Below are 20,486 nucleotides of genomic sequence, written 5' to 3'. Positions count from 1 at the left end.
TCCATTTACTTGTCAACAATGTTCTGCTCTATGGATATAAGTAACAGTGATCCCCAACGTGCAACTTGATAACCAAAGCTCACGAATTTGCACCTCAGTTGTCAGCTTTTAATTTGAATTGCGGGTATCACGCCCCTGAGGGAGCGACAAAAGTTCCCGATGCATAGATTAGTTATAACGTTAGGAATAAGGTTCACCCCTTATGAAATACGCTTAGATGGGAACATAATCCAAAATCAGCGATCGACCTCAATTAGTTGAGACTAAATCTAAACCAGACGCGTGCATTCGTCCCAGCAGTGTGCAAAGACTTGAAATTTACCAGGGTAAAATACTCTGTGTGAAATTTTCAGGTTGCTTCGCTTGTGATAAATTAGAGCAACACGCATTTGGTGACAAATAAATTAGACGGAGGTGGCGTACTATTCGGTTGATTACTATCGATTTTATTCAATATAATATGCTGTTGTGCTAAGGAAGATTTTCCTCAAACGGTTTGTTGGGATTTATCTCAATATTTGACAACTTGTTGTCGCACAATTTTGATTCCAGCAAAAAAATGACGCGTCAGATGGTCGATTCATATAAACGACTTTGTTATTTTTTTCGTACAAAGTCAGCTTTCCGGATAAGTCTTGGCAAATATAAGCACTTATTCTAAACACACTAGCCCATTCGACCGAGGAATTTTAGACCACGGTAAAGAGATCATGTGGCCGAGATTATTTTGTATTTGTTGGAGGTTTGCCACGAATTACAACGGATAAACTACCTTGAGTTAAAAACGGTAATTATCTGGCTTTATTGACGTCTTGGTTTCAGTTTTTCAAGGAAGGGCACCTAAACGATAGTGGAGGTTTTCTGGATTTGGCCAATGAACTGTCGCTTGAAACCACGACCATACTAACAATTGATTTCAAATGTCAAATTCTTCAGCTGTACGTTTTAGCTAACACAGCATAATGTTTCTTTGAAGTAATGTTCGGAAATCGGGCAAGTATTCAACCGGTAGCAACTTGACTGCGCGAAATATTTCTTTCTTGAGCGCCCTTGGACACAGAACAGTACGCAAATTACAGCCATAAATCTCTGTTTACCAAGAAAGAAATTTTGCTCAACTGCTTTCAAACGTTAGATCTTTGACAGCGTATTATTGGAAAGTAAATAAAATAGAAATAATGTTCTCAAACGTACCCCGAAATCCATAAACTGAAATTAAGTAATAGATATTCGTTTTATCAAATTGACGAGAGTGAGGTTATTACTTTTGAATTGCGCGCACAACAATCAGCGGAACAAAAACTATTTAGACATGAAAAATATTCAGTTCTGGCTTGCGAGGCAAAAATACATGAGAAAAATGCTAGAAAATATGACATATCCATAATCATTTGAATTTTTCTTACCAGTGCACGCGGCTGCCAGTAGTAAGAAGGATAACCCATAAAATCTCATTTTGCGCTTTCAGGTCTTTTTGCTAGAAATGTGTTTCTACCTTCGTTGGAGTAATTTGACGAAATTTTATAGTGACTTTATATCAAGCCCTAAAGATGGGATTGGATAGCACCGTTCGGCCAATAATTTATCGTTTGGCTGTTTATGCCATTGTGTGAATGGAAAGTTCGTTCACACAATGCAAAGAAGCTGCCAATAATGATCGGTTAGTTCGCTAGAGTACAATCAGTGTATTCGACATTGTTTTCGCTCCTAATAAACAGAACATGTGTTTAAAAAAACAAGCGGGAACACAGAGGATAATATTCCTTCTACTGATATTGTCCTCCTGTTCCCGACTGATTTAACCAACCTCAACACCAAGGCACTGTTTTAACTTTAATGTAGTATATTTCTCAAATTATGGTTTTGTATGTCCCCTTAACACAAGGAATGAATAGAAAATCTCAACTATTAGCTGGCGAGATTTCACGTTTGATAGGCTACTTTGGTAGACAACAACTTAAATAATAATCCCACCCAAAATTTCAATATTATGTCAGCGCAACTAGTTCTCCGCCCAATCTCAGTTCCACGTTAATGTGACTGACCTTAATGAATTACGTTTGATTCAGCCCGAACCCGTGCTAGATATTTTGTATGTTGCTATTGTTGCAGACCGGTTTACGTTGATAAATAATGTAACATATACATAATATATAATTTATAATATAATATATAATATAAATAGATAGTTGTCATAATAACTCACTATCAAAATGGCTCAGAATACCTAGCAGATAAAATATGCTTGAAAGTGAATGGATGAATCTTATCAATACCAGTACGGCGCAGTTCATAGGTACTTCTGCATTTTCGCTGGACAAAAGTTCTCAAGTCGTAACAGGGCGCACCTGAGTCCTGTGTTTATATAGTGTTCAAAACTATGTTTGGGGTATGTAAGGAAAACTTTGCTCAACCATTTATCATGTTCGCTAAGGAGAGACGAGGCAGCAGTATCGCCAAGAGGCGGTAATAATTGAAGATGCAATGTACTCACAGTCATCGGCTTCCGCTTACCAGAGCTATTGTATGCGACATGTGAGGTACCGCTGCTGAGGAGACAACGTGGCATATTGTGTGCAACGAACCTGGATAAGAAGTCAATTACAAATATGACCCAGGATTCGTCCAAAAAGAGTTTGAATGCAAGGCATCGACGAGTGTAATGAGGCCACCTGATTAGTGCTGATCTGAGATATCATGTCACCACACAGGTTTTATCCCCATCCTGCGTCTACTAAGGTTTCACATACTAGCCAACCTGTAATAAAGGACTCCACGAATGTCGTGTGAAAACAATTTCCAATTATGGTTATGCTGGTCATGTGGGTTCCCAAATATCACACTTGGCGATTTTCACTCTCTTTGGGATGGATGACTGGCTTCCAACAACCTACTCGACAGTTGTGGGTCATAATCTGTGGACGACTCTTACAAAGAATAATTCGTCCAACCACTGAATGCGCATTTGCAATTTGAAATATGCTTGGGTGAGGAGTGTTTAAAAATCTGACCTCTGATGCACTTTTTGTGATTCCACCTTAGACGTCCCTTTTCTGAAGAAGTAATAACTAAAGTCTTCACAGTTTTGTGTGTTTGTGTCACCACTTGGGTGTGGGAGCAATCAGATCAATAAGTATCTCCAGGCAAGAATTACATTTGGAGATATCAAGACGTTCGAGCACCTTGTGAGTACAGTGTAAGATTACATAATAGGCTGCACGTATCGGCATATATTCCACCTTGTAATAAATTTTAGGAAAAATCAAGCATTCACAATGATGTACTCAGGCTATTGTTTTATATTTTCAAAGGGTTGGGAAAATATATTTTTATGAAAAGAACGCAATACGTCTCTTTTTCTCAGATTTCCGATTATGAATGAAATAAATGTGAACTTTAGAGTCCTTTCTAATGAATTATAGAGCTTGAGAACTCAGTCGGTATTTTCAGTCGAACGTCGCACATAAAGATTTGGAACAGCACAGCTATGGGCAACTTATCGGACAAATTAACTTGAGAAGTGCTCAAAATTTCTGCGGTTTCCCAATGCAATTTTATTAGTGATCTGTGGCACTGAAATGCTCCTCTATTTTACCATGAAAACCAGCGTAATTAAGAACTTGGTTTCCACAATCCCTCAGATATGTTATGAATGGTAGGTTCACACAAAAATAAATCGGCTGAATGACGTGCAAAATTATGGAATAACAAGCACGTAGTTTGGTTTCATTTAAGGGCAACTTTTCGCTAAAATATCAAAATAAACTCTTCTGATATAGACTTGGAAGTCCCGTGTTTTTTTGGTCAATCAATTACTACCTACAGAGCTGAATCTGCAAAGTTTTTCAGAACAACACGGATGACTTATTACTGTGGGAGGTAAGTTATCTCTAGCATATCTCAGTAATTTGCCCAATTTTATGGAAACGTTTCGTAAGAAGAAATTGAGAAATGAGTATTTTTAACATAACTCAGTTGTAGAAGTAGGGATAGTTCACACATTCTGAGTTATCCAGAGCGACCTACCAGAGCCCATGGTCGACCGCCTTTTGGTTGTAATTTGTGATGTAAACTATGAGAGCTGTGGCACATCTAGCGCAGTGAGAATATAACGGGAATGACTATCCAATAAATGGTTTATTTGTACTCAGTATAAGCTGGTCACACAAAAACTATCAACTGCAAACGTTTGACTAGAAGGAAGGTCATAATGATGATACCGCTCTCCATAAAGTATCGAATTTTGCTACTTAGCAAATGGAAAATGATGTGTTTAACGGACTAGCAATTTGGTTTCCGGACAATGTGAGGAGTAACCGTCAGCGTAACTTCTGTTTGGGGGTTCGTCCAACTTATATTCTACGTCGTAGTTTCCAAAAGCAGGCTAACCGCGGCAACCCGATTGGATATTCTGAACCATTTGATTGTAAAAATTTTTATTTGGGCTGCCTAGAGGTTGCAATCGGTGAATTCGTTGTGTACTCCTATTTCAGTAGTGGTTTTCTCTTACCCTTATTCGTCCATCTCGACGTTTAGCCTCTTTGTAATACGCCTGTAGTTCTCCTGGATAAGACGTTTTCTCAGGCTTGTGTTTACAATGTTGGTTCAGGTTTCGATTTGAGTGAGCTGTGTAAATTTAGACCCGGTTGTGGCCTATGATTTTTAGTCCCGTGAAGAGCACGTCTGAGAATTCCAAATTTCCGTCGAGTTTATCTTCTATTGTTAACTTACCGTCAACAGTATCGTTGCTCACTATTATTATCGTTTGTTTTTGAAGAGCATGGTCACAAACATAAAAAGTGAATGCAAGCGATGAATGCGGAAGAAATGTCAAAGGCTTCACCTAGGTAAGGAAATTCTTGGTTCCTGTATATTTCGTGATGTGCAGTCACACTTGTCGGTAACGATCCCGCTCAACTGCGAACTATGTGATCAGACGGATTTTGTGATATTTCCGACTGTTACCACTGTTTGGTTATACTTTTGGCCATAGGAGTCGAATCAGTTTCTATTCACAGGTGCTTCTGCTTAACTGGCGTCAAAACAAACATGTGATTATCTTGATTATTTCAATTTTTGGCTCCGTCCGCTTGAACTGGTAATTGAAGTGGGAGTTCAATGGTTATTTATTTCAGTTCACTAGACGTATCCATCGATCGGTTGAGTGTCTGCGTCGGATATGACTGATTGCGTTGTTTCCCACAGTCTAGACAAGTACTCTATAATGTGTTCTTTGTTCAGACTTACCACTAGCAAAAGGCGATTTCTGGTAAAACAACGAAATAAATACTGTTACCTGTTTTCTAGCCTTGAAGTTGGAAACTATATAATTGCGTTTAGTCATAGAAGAGAATAATAGCTTTTAGACACTAAGCCTAGATCTTTCGTGTCAAATAAACCTCGGGAGCATTTTTATGCAGTGAAGAATACTTCATTAGAACTTATTTTTTATTACTGGAAGAATGCCCAAACGACTGAAACCAGCAAGAAATTTGCATTCCAAGCTGTAAGTTGTACCTTATTATGTAGACAACTGGGACCAGCCCTTGCAGGACCTTGGTAGTTGTATAACCTAATTTTCCTTTAAATATTGGATTACTGGAAGAACCCAGAATAATTTCAGACATGAGGCTTTTGTGTGCTTTAGAAACAAATGTTTGCTACGAGTATTTGGCTTCATTTGCTTTTTGACCACAGCCAAGCTTTTTTTTAGTTTGTCAGTTTGCAATATTTCGATAACTGTGCCTGTCATACCTCTTTTCGACTGAGGAAGATCTGAAGCGTTCAGTTTTGGGGAACAATTGCCAGATCGAAAAATTCCATGGTCTAGTCGAGGTACATGGGAATGTAACGTTCCATGAAAAGTGGCCGTGCAATTACTCGCTTCTAATAAGAACGCAGCTGAGAACCGAACACAGAGGTTGCATGCTTTGTTATTCCAAGGTGAACAGGGGAATGGTTGTGAAAACCTTTTGGCCAGTTTTCTTTTCGTTAAATTTTTCAGGAGAAAATTTAACTAAAGACTGTGTTCCAGTCGTAATTGGCCTCACGGTTGGAAAAGAAGACAATTAGTGTGCGCTTGCTAATGATGGCCCAATTAGTCAGAGCAGTCACATGAATGTCACAGAGTCTGAGCAGCATACTTTGTCTGTATCATTAAGTTTGAATCTATTCAAAAAAAATTCATCACTTTGAATATCTTCCTTCAAAATAAGTAGTTTCTTATTGCAGATGCTTGGAATATTTGTTCTACAATCTCAAGTCATTTGAGATGCAATAAACGTAAGATCTTGCACCCATTGTGCTTATGATAACCGATCAAATTTTATACACACTACTGAATCTGCCAGTATGGTGGCTATTATTAGGGACGCTGAGTTTATTCTGCCAACGTTTCCAACTGTCATTTGTAGATTCTGTTCTAATTCTTGAGGATTGTTTCAACTACCGCAGGTTGCTCGCTAGTGATTTCAGTGGGCATGCAGACTACCAATGTCAGCAGCAAAGGCTATTGAAATTCTGTTTTGCCCGCTGAACTGATCCTAGAAACATATATCTTGGGAGCTTTATGGCATTGCCTGGGAAGTTCGCACAACAAAAGCATGAAAATTAGTTTGTCCCTGTGATTTGTGTTAGAAGAAAAGCAGTGTTTTGAGCGCCAACTAAATCTTCGTGGACCCGTTTTTTAATTTTATTCTATCTTATATTCTGTATATTGATTATTGCAATGTAGAATCACTTTGAATCTTAGGACAAAATCCTACCGTGCTACAAAAATCCTACAAGTGAGCAGTTTTTACTGGTTATAAGTTGCATGTTTGTGGAGAAATGCGAATTGGACCAATGCTTAAAGAAAACTTATGCTTGTTTCTTAAGTAGATTGATTTGAGGTTGTTGTGGCACAAAACAGATACCTTGCTTCTGGAAGAAAGAAGCTTACCGGGTTTCAGTGTTAAAAGTTTGACGCTGTTCACGTAGATTAGCAGTGATTAGGGTCACTGGACTCGTCGTTCATCGTTCATTGTAAATTAACATCAGTGCGCATCCGACAAAACTCTAGGGAATCTGGAACCTGAAGAACTCGGGCTAGTTTGATCAATGGGCACCTGGACAGTATATGAAGCCGGTTATTATTTTGCAATGTGTTCCAAATCGAGGGGTGATCATATACTGACTGGCTCACCGAGTGATAAAAGTCTTTCTTTGTTTGAACTGCCTACAAAATGTATGAAATAGTCTCGAACTCGAAACCCTTTACAATTCCAGCACGACTAAAACGTATATTTTTCTCGATGCACGAAATATCATAGGAGATTTTTCCTGAAAAGCCAATTATATACAACTGCACGTATATGTTCTATAGACCGAAGATAACTTTGAGGTGGAAATAAAATTTTGTTCATTTTTTTTGGTTTTCTGTCTGTATATGCAGAGTATGGTAGAGTTTGACGGATTTTGAGGAGCCGGTGTATGTCAGTATTCTTCCGTGAGCAGACATGAAGTCCTCTCACTTGACTTTGGGCAGTGGACAATCAGAAATCGGCCGAATATTCAGAAATTTGACAGCAGCGCATTCTTCTGGAATAACATTCTTCTGGTCAAAAAACACAAGTTTAGTTACAGCATGTATACAACAATAAAGATGAACATTGTGGTAATTCGAATGGATGTTGGGAGGCCGACGTCAGCTGCTCTAACTTGTGTGGAAGATGGCAAGTGTAATGTCAGAAAATTAAATTAAACAAAAAACAGTATACAAAGGGGACAAGCGACGGAAGCTTTCTTTTAGTGCCATCGGGCTCTTAACGCAAAAGGAGTGAACAGTAAAGAGTGGATGCTAACTTACCAAGTGGACATATGGTCGGCACGCGGATAGTGGAAGGCAAGAGTGTACTCTGCTGTATGTCATGTTGCGTGCGCTAAGTTCGAACATACAGAGATAATGGATAACAGATCACATGCAGTGTACGACACAAATATTCTAGCTCCTCCGCACCAGTTCCAACCAGTACACAGAAGAGCGCCGTGAGGAATGTGACAAGTGCTGCAAATCGAAAGCTGGCTTGGTAACCCACCATCGAGTTCACGACAATGAGAGTGTTGGTACGAACTTAATTGACTGCCTTGGTCATTCCCTCCTTTTTCCGATTAAGATAGACCTAAGTCAGTATCGCCGGCATGCAAACCGCATCCAGCATAATGCAGATAAGCTTGGCCGAGTGAAGTATTCCGGTAGCCGCTATTCCCACAAAGAGTCACAATCGCCCTTGCGCCAATTTATATCCTTCTTGTGGCACGCAAACCACGCCGTTCACGATATTGGACCAGTATTTTCCTGGTCGATCGGCTATCAGCGTAAGAACCAGGATACGCATGCTTACCCGGCAAGCACGACCGGACGAGTCATCATCTGGTGGACCTAACCAAACCATCGGTCAAATAGCATTCTACTTGTCAGAGGCCGATTCCTATAGCGTCTGGTTTCAACAAGCCGCAGTACATTCAGTTGCCTGGAAATATCGAAACCAAGAGATTCAGCTGGGTTTCACGTGAGTCTCTCGAAACACCAAATTAGTTTGCAAATACGTGTATATTGGCTAATTTCGTGCGATTTGGTTCAAGTAGAGCATAAGGTTGACGGAAACTCTGGGACTGCGCCTACCTGATGAGCCCCAAGAATGGGCAAATAAGTGTATATTCACTGTAACCGTGGATTATTCCATGTTACCCTTCAAATCCCATGCTGACAGTTTGCTCGCTAGTGTTGACCTTCTAGCATTTGCCCGAGATTTGCAGTCTGGCATCATGACACCGGAGCAAGTACTGTCTCTGATAGACCTGCACACATCCAGTATATTTCCACACACCTGGAAAACTGTATGCCGACGCTGTCATCAGTTAGCCCATCGGATCAACCGATCAACCGAAAGCAGATCCGCCGAGCCAACTACGCCACCATCCGGACCCCATACCACCAAAGACGGAAAGATGCAGCGTCTGCTGTACTCGATGGGTCATGGAAAGGTCTATACAGGGGTAAGTGCGGCCTAGCACTGGATGCTGAGCAGTATTGGAAACAGGTGCTCTCAGCTTCAAAACACATTGATAGCCGGCCAAGTAAATTAGTAATAACATCCGACTAGAGCTTGATCGAGTCAATCACAGGAAAGAAAGTCGGTCGTCCCATCCGTTTATTGGGCGATTCCTCCCCAGACCTCGACTTGCTGACTTCCAGGATGTTCCGCTGGTTCAACGTTCTAGCTGAGTATTTCAACTTACTCGTATTATCTGGCCGTTGTCCCTCATCTCTATCGTGCCCGTACTACCCTTGTTAAGAAGGTCTCGTATCCGTCTCACCAGATCAACTGAGACAGAACTCTATGTCATCCGTTGTTGTTTGTTGCCTTCATAAAGTGCTTGCTGATCGCTGTATTCACATATTGCAACTGCTTTCACTCAGCTTGCATTTGTGCTCACACACAACCTACTCAGGATGAGAGATAGAAGCGCTTAACATGGTAATGGTGACCAGACGATCTTATGACGTGGAGATGGTGGCCAAACGATTAGTTTCGTGCATATTTTGCAGTCCTGCTGGATCAGGCATGATGCCAGATGTGCTAGTCATAATCGGGTTGCAAGTGAATTCGCAAAACGTTTCCGTCGATTGCGATACATTGTCTTCGAGGGGTTAGGAGCGCCTACTTCGACGCCCTTCATCAAACCTGGCCTAATAGCTGTTCCAAACCGCCGAGCAACTGTAATAGATTTCAGCATAGTCCCGGATGGGCACGGAGTAACTGTGTGGAATTAGAGGAAGCGGAAATATGGTGATGATGAATATGCCCTCACAATACTTTCAGCCCTACGTATAATCGGTTGTGATGTCGACTTTTTGGTCTACCAATCGATGATCATCTCTTATCGAGGGGCTAGATTTCCTCAATCGGCCAAGGCTGTTATTGGACTCGGACTTCCGAAGGTCACAGTCACTGACTTGTGTTTGCTTGGCATTGTGGGCTCTCTGCGTACCTACGACAGTTTTATGAGTGGCACATGTCGTAGAACGTACATTTTTGCCACTTAGTCTCACACCAGACCTAGGATGACCGACACTTTGTGCCTGATGTGCGAGTCTTGACTGTGCTAGCACTTACCGCATCTTAAAGAGCATTCAACATTGTTTGTCCCTCCTTTGGCTGTCGGTCTTTAGACGCGTGGTTCCAAACTAAAATTTTTACATGCGCTGGGATTCATCTCATCAGACTGGAAAAGTTGGTGGCATGACTTCGAATGAGACGTTTCTCTCTTTTATCTTGTATTTTGCATTCCTCTCTTGGATTCGCTTTTTTATTTCCGTACCCTTCAATATTAAATGATAATGATAAGCAAGCACCTAAAGCAATGTCACTTTAATCACCAATCAATTTTCGCATATAGTTTACGATAATGAAGAATCAGGATCATCGGTAAAACACGAGTACTTCTTATTGTTTGACAGCAGCCTAGGAATAAGAGGTTCGAAACTTTTGATCTGTGCGAAGAATGAAATTTGTTGTTCTCTCGTGCTTTATCAAATTGGTGGACATTGAATAGACCTCAATCGGCGCTGATTTGAGGATTTTTTTATTATAACGGCATTCAAGTTTCTTCGTGAGCACCTCTACTGGTTTGTGTATCTTGCTTTTGCGACTAAACATTTCAAAACGCGTTCCAAACTGCAGATGAATAAGGAAAACGTGATTCATCGCCCCTGCGTGAACTACGTTAACGATTCAAAACCGATAGCATTAAATATCAATGCATAGATACGTACTCAGTTATAGTGAGGGAAACAGATTTCCGGTGTCCATTCTATTTCAGTGGATACAGTAAATATTAACGTGTTTCGCTGCCTGAATTTCAGGATGCTAGAAATGAATTATTCTACTTCAAAGAAAAAGTTACATATTTTTGTGAACTCATGTAGCCTCTTCGATGACTTACTGTCAAGAATATTGCATCGTTATGACTCTCATTTAACAAACTGAAGATGCAAAGCCAAAACCACTTTATTTTACTTTTCAGTGAATCCACACTTATCGAAACTGTCATGGGGAACATAACATTGTTGCCGCTAAGGATAACTTATTTGGTGTTCCAGACGGTAAAAATGCAACGCAAACTCATACTGATATCTTCTGTTTCAAACAAACATTACAGTAACCAAAATATCCAGTCAGTATATCAATAAATTGCAGCCATCCGAGTCAAACATATAGGTTATAGAGGATTGTCGGTTATGGCGACATCGTCAAATGTGGTACCTCTTCGCTTAGTTGCAAATTTATTACAGTATGCATTTGGATATTTTTGCCATATGTCTAATTGTATCTCATGCAATCTTGATAAAGGCATTTTCCGGGCCTTAGACGTTAGTAAATTAAATGTTGTGGCAAGCGAAACCATTGATTTGTGGCCCTAGGGGTTGGGCTCATTACGGCACACTCATGAATTGAGAGGAACCTGATCAACCAGAGTGAAGCAAGCAAGGACTAGAAAGCCATGATGTCTCCAAAATCTAGTTGTATAATCTTCATTTAGCACTTTATATTCCTCCGTAGTCAAAATCATGGTAGGCAGTATTTTCCAGTGAGCGCCAAGACGGTTGTATCGTATATATCGTGATTTTGCGTGAATTATATCACAAGTGGCACTGATGTGTCACCTGATCACCTGAGCGTTCCACCTGTGATTTTGATAACATGCGTGCATCACTGTGTAATGCGTGATTTGGGTGTCGCATCAGAAAGAATAAGGGGTGATCACTCTGACGCAAGTGCAAAGCAAAATATGGGATACGGCGTTCTCGTTGGGAACAGTTAGTGACAGTCCCAGTACTCGTGATAAAGCAAAAAAAGAGATATTATCAACGTAAACAACATAATGGCGAGTGAAGTGCCTGTTAGTGGATGCCACGACCTTTGTTCGCAGTACATCTACTATTTTTATGCTATGAAGCCTGAGGTTTAGTTCGAGCGCAACTCTGAGTGAAATGCTCAACGCCCTAGGGAGGTTATCAGTCAGGATTGACGAGTAAGGTCACAGCTTACAAACACATAAACCTTGTATTGGCAGACAACATTCTATGGTGGAGAATTTGTTTCGGTGAAACTACGCAAAACTACAATGAACCGTGAACCGCAGTTCTACTGCAATTGAGGCTCATCGATGGTTTGTATTCGAGGAAAGGCCTGGCTTTCATCTATGAACGTCTCATGGGCGATATGAACGTGTTAACATTACTATTCAGCGCACGCTGAAAGCCAGTATGTATTGAATTCTGGATAAGTGAACGACGGGCTTACATCTCACACCATTACCTAGTTATTCAGACGCCCTCCTTGGTTCAAACAAAAGCAAGGATTGGTCACTGATGATGGCCTCTAAGAAAAAAAATAAGGCCTATTAAATTCTGCACTTTGATGTAGCGTCATCTGAGCAAATGCGTCACGAGAAAGGGATGACTGTGGGACAAGTATGATGTGAATATGAATTCTGCCCACTTCGTAACCATATGCAACTGTGTTGGGTACGCCAATTATTCCCCTTTGCCTCGTTCTATCTTAGGGGCTTTTCTGCTGGTGATATCTCGTCTCCTACCTAGACGAAAAGAACTCTAAGGTTCCGGGCCGAGAATACTCCCTTGTTTAGGATCTCCGTCAGCAGAAAAACAGAATGGTCTCCACAGGATTTTGTTTTTCCCTTGCTCAAAGTTCAGAATACGTATATGAAGTAAGTTTGTTGAACTCCATCTTGTGAAGTTCATAAGCTCCGTTTCCACGTGCGCATTTACTTGTTTTAATGATTTTTCGATATTTAAGTTGGTATATACCTTATATTCTCCGGTGTAGTGCTTACATTACAACAAATCACCCGGCTGTTTTTTTCCACAAAACTTAGGTCACCTAATTTATAAGATTTCCAAACACATGCAGAACTATCCAAAGGCGGACCTTGAAGCAGTGACCCCTAGCTAAATCGTTATAGGTTCTCAAGTTCCGGTGTCTATCGCGCTTTACTTATGGTTCACCACCTCAGAACATCCTGAGCCAGAATTGTAACCCAAGCAACATTATTGATCTGGTGGGAAGCAGATAGCTCTGTTTCGGTGAAACATTAGGAGCAGATAACAAACTCTATCGTCAGTAGCCAATATATATTTGCCCACCAACATTGGCAGCCTTCTAATGCAGCCACGGCGCATGCTTTGAGCACTCATTTGGGATACATTCCCCTCGCCTGATTTGAGAGTTTTCTGTGCGTGAAATACGTGAGACCGAGAAACGCCAACCAAATTTTTGCCTAAGAGTATCACAAACACAGGCCCTGCACCACACTCCACACTTGTGAAGGCATTGTCTAATGAGGCATTAATGATTCACCCAAATTTGCTTGCAGGTATGCCATGAAGCTATCAGTAGGGCTGGTATAATGCATTTTCTGTAGGCCACAAAAGTTTTATCATTTATGGTATCTTAAGTAATTTTAAAATTACTTTAATCTTAGTAAAGTATACCTTACTAGACCCGATTATTGCAAAATTAGATAATGGTCACTGAAGGAAGTTAACAGTAACCCACTCATTTTGTTAGAAGAAGGCTAACGTTCGAGCCATCTAACCTGTACTTCCCAGAATCCCAGAAATCAATAATCGTTCCGCTCCATGATAAATTAACCCCATAAAGATTTTTTCCCACACAATTTTTGAAAAGTGGAGTCAACACCAGTTTGCGGCACGCAATGAGTATAAAATATCAAGCTCGGTACTGTAGTTTAGTATGTAGCCTGTACTTCCCAGAATCCCAGAAATCAATAATCGTTCCGCTCCATGATAAATTAACCCCATAAAGATTTTTTCCCACACAATTTTTGAAAAGTGGAGTCAACACCAGTTTGCGGCACGCAATGAGTATAAAATATCAAGCTCGGTACTGTAGTTTAGTATGTAGAAGACTTTTATTTTTTTGGTTAAATTTATGCCAAAGGGGGCAATAACAGTTTGTATTTCTTATCTACTAGAGGCGAATCTCCGTACCCCATATAGTGTTCAGTCAAACATTCCACTGATATAGCCGGCCAACCGCTACTACTCATTGGTACCGGAAAGGTCTGGCTAACAGACAGCTGCACAGGGTAATACTACTCGTCAAGGCGCTAAAAGGATGAAACTCAGCGGGGCACATTCGTCAGCCAATCAGAGGAGAGATGAGCGAACATGCCAAAAGGAATGCACCTAACACTGCCATCATGACCACTTAAGATCGGAGTTCCGAAAGGGTAATTCGGTTTTTTACAATAGAGCACCTGCCTCAACTTTACGCACCATGGACTACATAAAATGTGTGATAGATGCAAACTGACAAAGCTACGACAGAGGAAGATGTGACGTTTTCAGTAATAAGAAAAACAATTTTGTGGTAATTATACGGATCAACGCTACTTATGTTCTCTCTGTTCAGTTCAGATAAAGCGAACATGATACGTCTACATTGAGGCCATGTCCATGTCGACATAACAGACACAGGTTGCATAACACAACGAACGGACTGCGTTCCGAGTGTACAAAATCTGGAAAACTCAAACTCTGGAACCAGGAGCGAACAGCTTCAACAACTGCAGTTGACACCGCGCCTGCGTTGCTATGCAGTCTTTGTGCACCTAGAGGAAACTTGCGCTGAAAATGTTGAATAAATCAAGTTGAAATAAACTCACAGCTGCAGAATATGTATGAAGCTGAGCGAAATTCTATCATAGTACAATAATTCTTACGAAAAGCCAATAGATAAGGGTCTGATGTTTGCCTTATTAGTAGATAAGCGTTAAATAAGGCTAGTCTGTATGACACGGAGACTGATCATAAAGAATTTAAAGACCAGCAAATCAGGATAATATTCCTGCGAAATTGCAAAAAAGAATAGACGAATGCTTATATGCTCAACTGTGTGCAATAGTTTACTAGGAACAAAAACTCTAATGGTGTTTTGTTTGATTCAGTAACCAATAGCAAAGTGCGCTCGAATTGCTCTGGGGAGCAGTGCAGATTTCGAAATGTCATTGACTCGATTTCACCCTTAAAAAATAATGCATAGTTATGTTCTCTACCAGAGAGGCCAACGTGGACAACGAGGTGGTTGATCCTTGGAACTGTGAGGTGTTCAAAAGATACCGTCAAAGTAACCTAATAATCTGACGGCTGTATGAATGTCTAGATATATATCAAGTTGAAAAACGGGACCCGAGCGAAATGAGTTGGTATTAATTTTGCCGATATAGTGGGGGTGAATCTTCAACGACCTGAGCCTCTTTCTCCTATGGAAAAACAGGTGTGTAATTGAAAACTAGCTACCCGTATTCCTAAATTTTTGGGATGTTGACTTCGGCTAAGTGAGCTTCACAGGAACACAAACACCCTAACATCACCGTCCACGCGTTTGTTAAACCGTTTATATACAAATGCTATGTAATTCCCAAAGTTCAACTTTACTTTTGGAAACTATGAAGAACAACACTCGTTGGTTAGCGCCAGTTTTTCAAAGACAAGTTTAAATGTGAAAGACTAGACAGCAGTCCAGCACAAGCCAACCTTTATATAAAGCCGCAAACCATAATGCAGTAGGCAGTTTGGTTGCCTTTAACCAAGTAAAATATCTCACTGGAGAGCAAAATATGATGTAATTAAACGTAAGATAGTAGATACCGGTCAAAAATTCGTGACAAAACTGATTACTTGCCTATTGTTGCATGGTTGCCAAAAACGCTACCGTTAAAACATTCGCGATAAAACAATGGAAATTGTAACACAGGCAGCTGAGGTAAGCACAGCAGCGCCAATTATTTGTTTGCCGTGGAAGTTAAGTCTTTTACTCCATTTTTGTATTCTTCAAAGAACAAACAGGCATTCTGAAGTGATGCAAAACAAATAAAATACGAAGGCTCTTATGTTTTAAATTACCAAACTCCTCAAAGTTAGCTACATCAAGGTTGTTTGTACCTGATGTTTATAAGTTTGCATTTTCTGAGCACATGGACATTGATACACTAACGGAATCACGGAGAGTGCTCCTAAAAGTGAACAGATCTAGTGAACATATTGATTAATGAACAAAGGTTTAACTGGCCAATGGTTGCACGGTTGCCGAAAACGCTACCGTTAAAACATGTCAGCTTCACAGAGACCAGCTGACATCACGCTGTTGTGTGTATTCTAGGGGACGTATAACTGATGGTTTCCCACTGTGGTAATACGCTTGTATTACTTTGCTGTTTTTTACGAGTTCGTACTGGGAGACCAATTAAAGGCATGAAAACGCTTAGCGATTTGGACGTAAAAGTTGAAGAAACACACTATGATTTCCAGAATATCTAGCGTTTAAAGTCAATGACTCCTCAAGTTGCATGAGTAGTCAGGCATACTCCTTGATATTCTCGGAATATTGCAGGCCACCTTCTAATACATATTTCCATCCATATCTGAGGTGCAAAGATTTACAAGAATTGTTGATTTTTTACTCATTGATTTCGACCTGAGCAGTGTTTTCTATTTTTTTGTTTCCTTTACTCGGACGCCCATAAAAGTAACCGTTTTGAACAAAAAATGTCATTAAAGTGCTCATTTTTTCATGTGTCCTCTACGAAGGCGTCCAGAGGACAAACTAGCATTCTCAACCGTATAGTACTCTGACGTAGCCTAAAACATATCCGTCAAGCGTTCTTTCAGCAGCAAATAAGGACGTTTTGGTAAGAATGCTGTTGTATGGAGCAAAAAATATTTGTTCTCTGTGAAACTGGCCTAATAATTCTTCGAAAAAGTTTGCCAGATAATTTTATTTTAAATTTTCTGTTCAAACACATTTATCAGAATGCCTGCTGTTGACAAAAGTGAGATTTGCCACGCAAAGAAGAAAAGTGAACGAGTCGAATGGAGTTAATACATTCTTCTCAGCTGTGGATGCACTGACGCCCCTGTCTAGGTAAGGAACCTTTCGAATTTGATAAACACAATCCGAACGACACTCAAACAGATGGTTTCTTGCAACCAGAAAAAATGACGCGGTATCTTATAAAATATATGACTGCCAAATGTCGCTTAATTGTTAATAAACAAATGTTCAAGCAATGTGCATGTCACTACCTGATGAGGGAATATTAAGTAAGATGACAAAACCGAATTCACACGTGAAAACTTAATCTCCCCATAACCAGTAGAACTGTTGGACAAGGTCCAGACCAAGTAGTTGTATGCTTCCATGTGGCATTCGCTTATTTCGTCTAGTTCAAACGGTCCATAATTTCTAGCAGGGATTCAGTACAAGGTGTCAACTCTAAGCCACGACACTGATAACTGCAGCGTGACAGTTATTGTCCAATTTCGGCCGGTTAGGTCGAGGACAAAAATCCCTCCGTTTTGTTTGAACACAACATTGTTCTACAGAAATGACTTTTTTCCACAAAGTCGTCTACTTTGTGTTTCTCTACGATAGAGAAAGCGTTTTTCGGCTACTGTTTACTACTACTCGTAAAAGCTGAGAGCAAAAACCTTTTTCCCGTTTATGAACAAAAGCCATTCACGGCTTGGAAGCTTTACAAACCAAATTTCTAGTTCACTCAAGTTCACCAACGATGAATTGATGAGAAACGATTGCAAAACATTTACTCATCTCACCGCTGGGATCGAAAGCAAGCAAACTTGATTAGTCCGCCTAAATTCGTTTACGTTGCACGATGATATGTTTTAAAAACAATGTATCGCATTATGATAAATAACTATATGGTGCCGTGCATTCTGATACGGTCATCACTATATTATTTATATTTGCTTTTTATTTATATTTATTATTATTTGTTATTGAAATTATTATTTATGTCTAACGAGACAGGTGTACCCAAGTCTTTTTTCTTTAGGTATTTTTCAAGGCACTAACTGAAACAACCAGTCAGAATAAAAAATTCCTCGGCCAACACCCAACACAGATTTAGCTTTACTTAGCTCATTGGTTCTCCTTCCGCCTTGAATCTCCACCCACCTCGGAACCTAGTCACTTATCCTGACGAAGCTTTTATGTCAAAATCGAAACGTTGCCCAGCAATAAATCTACCGATTGTCACCAAACTTTTTCGAAAAAGAATAACAAGTTATTTAAGAAAATCCTCGGGCTACCTGACGGAACCGAATTGTTGCAGCAAGACTACCTGCTGGGTTAGGAGAATCGCTTTGATACAGCTCACTCGGGGATAAACGTAGCAAGGATACTAAGGATGTGGTGGAAGCAAACTTTGGACAGTAGGTTGAAAAATTACCATCACCGCAAAAACGCTGGAAACACGATGAGAATTTGTATTTAGGACGATGAAACTGTCTGGAGTAAACTTGCAAGTTAAAGCGCTAAACTCATTGGCCGGTAGACCTGGAACTGACACCCTACTTAGAGTTAAATTGAGAACATTATGAACACAAACATGCCAACAGAAAACATGTTCTAAATTAGCTAGATTTAGTTCAAGAAGACAGAAAAAAGACGCCTGTCCAATAGGAGTAACCTACAAACACTTGCATACTGAGAACAAAGTAGGAGTCTGAGTTTGCTATACTTGATACGCCGAACAAAAGTCGACCAAAATACACATCATTATAGGCCCAGTCTATCAAACCATACAAATGAAATAATTGCAAATTTGTGGGACTCAAGCTGCCTAAAAACAACCAACGGACCAATCAGTTCACAGAATGACAGCCGATGAATCTAAACCCTATTTCAGCGTCAGATCCAGCTAAACAAGTCAGACCGACACAACAAGAGGGAGACGGCTCAGTCAACAGGAAGGAATTGAACTGTCAAAATATAGGCACTCAACAAGCAAGCCTGGATTGCGAAAATAGAGTCAGAATGTAATGGTGATTCCAAGTCGATGTTACGCGCATGTAACTTCGGGCCAAAACAGTTACCTTGCAGTTAATAAACGTCTGCAATTTATGTAAGTACAGTATAAATATGAGGAAGTTTTTCCTAGCCCCAAGATTGTTTCTGTCAGAGATCAAACAATTGAACTTGGGTGAAACCACAAACTCCTGTAGAGCATAAGTCCTTGGTCATTTTTGTGAAATTTTATGGATAATTTTAGAATATTTCGTACTATACTCTCAAATATCATGCGCACATTTAAAGACATAGTTCTGGGTGGTACAGTAACTAACAACGTCTGCCCAGATCCCATGTTTTGCACTTTAGTAAAACATTAAATATCCATATATTTTAGAAGCTATTCAGCAGACAAGAAAATTGATCTTGAATTAGGAAAGCATAGTGAATTAATCAAGGACACATTGAATAGATGTATTTCATCAAAACTGACACAACCGAGTTGATCAAAGGGGAATGTTGTTGCCTGCTTTTGGGTAAAATTTTGCCGCTGTTAAGGAGTCGCATCAAAATCTTACAAACTAACATGCGATGTGATCAAGAGGAAAGGCGTATGGGGAGACCTGAACTTGTGCACTTAATCATGAGTGGCAATCTAATTTGCTTTAAATTGACGCCTCTAATGCAAAAGACCGAGTATTTCTAACGTCCGTTAAAGTGTATCGGGCATCTTATGCCTGTGCACGACTAAAAATTCGGACTAAATCCGACTCAAAAATATATAATCGTGTACATAGCGATACATTTGCTAAATAATCTGATATTTGCATGAACCTGTCGCTGTGTCCACTTCACCAACGCGGCCACGTTTTCTGATGTTTTACTTTCGGAAACCCTTTTCAGGTCTGCATCATTCCGAGAAAATTAGAGCAAAATTCCTAGCTACGATTAATTCTCGGGCCTAAATACAGATGCACTGGTATTCGATTCGAGGCGAATGAGCATGCGCGCGGTTTATCCATTTGAACGCCCGTAGATTTAGGATGCTCCCCGTATACCACTCACTTCAAACCGAAATTCATTTGGCATCCAGTCTTACTTAAAAGGCTGTAAACACTTCCAGTGTATGGAATTCAAAAGAGTCGTCCGCCAATTCAGATCGGTAGTTAAAGGACTGGGTTTCTTTCTTAACAAACGCATTCATGACGCCATTTTATAACTTGACCACACTAGCATGCGGTGTGCAAGCGCACGTTATCGGAAACCCTGCGAAAGAGGCGTGTTGACTCCCCGGTTTTGGAATAAAATCAAAATGGATCCAGTATATTATAAGCAAAGCAATTGGCATTCACAAGAATGGTGGTAGATATTAAAGCTCCGGGCATTCAAAGTCAGCTTGGCACGTGAGTGTCATGTTACTCATAACCCGTTTTCGTTTTTCTTCTGTCGCATCAGGGAATATATCAAACACGTAACATTTCGCTCCATTTGCTTGTACCTGTTGACCGGAAATTTGGAATAAATGCACTATCCATATGTTGCATACCCTGATCCTGAAGCCATCAGTTCCATCTTCAGCAACTTGAA

The sequence above is a fragment of the Opisthorchis viverrini genome (assembly GCF_000715545.1).
Source record: "Opisthorchis viverrini unplaced genomic scaffold opera_v5_18, whole genome shotgun sequence".
NCBI lineage: Eukaryota > Metazoa > Platyhelminthes > Trematoda > Opisthorchiida > Opisthorchiidae > Opisthorchis > Opisthorchis viverrini.
The sequence above is the reverse complement of the archived record's forward strand: the minus strand, read 5'-3'. Positions refer to the sequence as shown.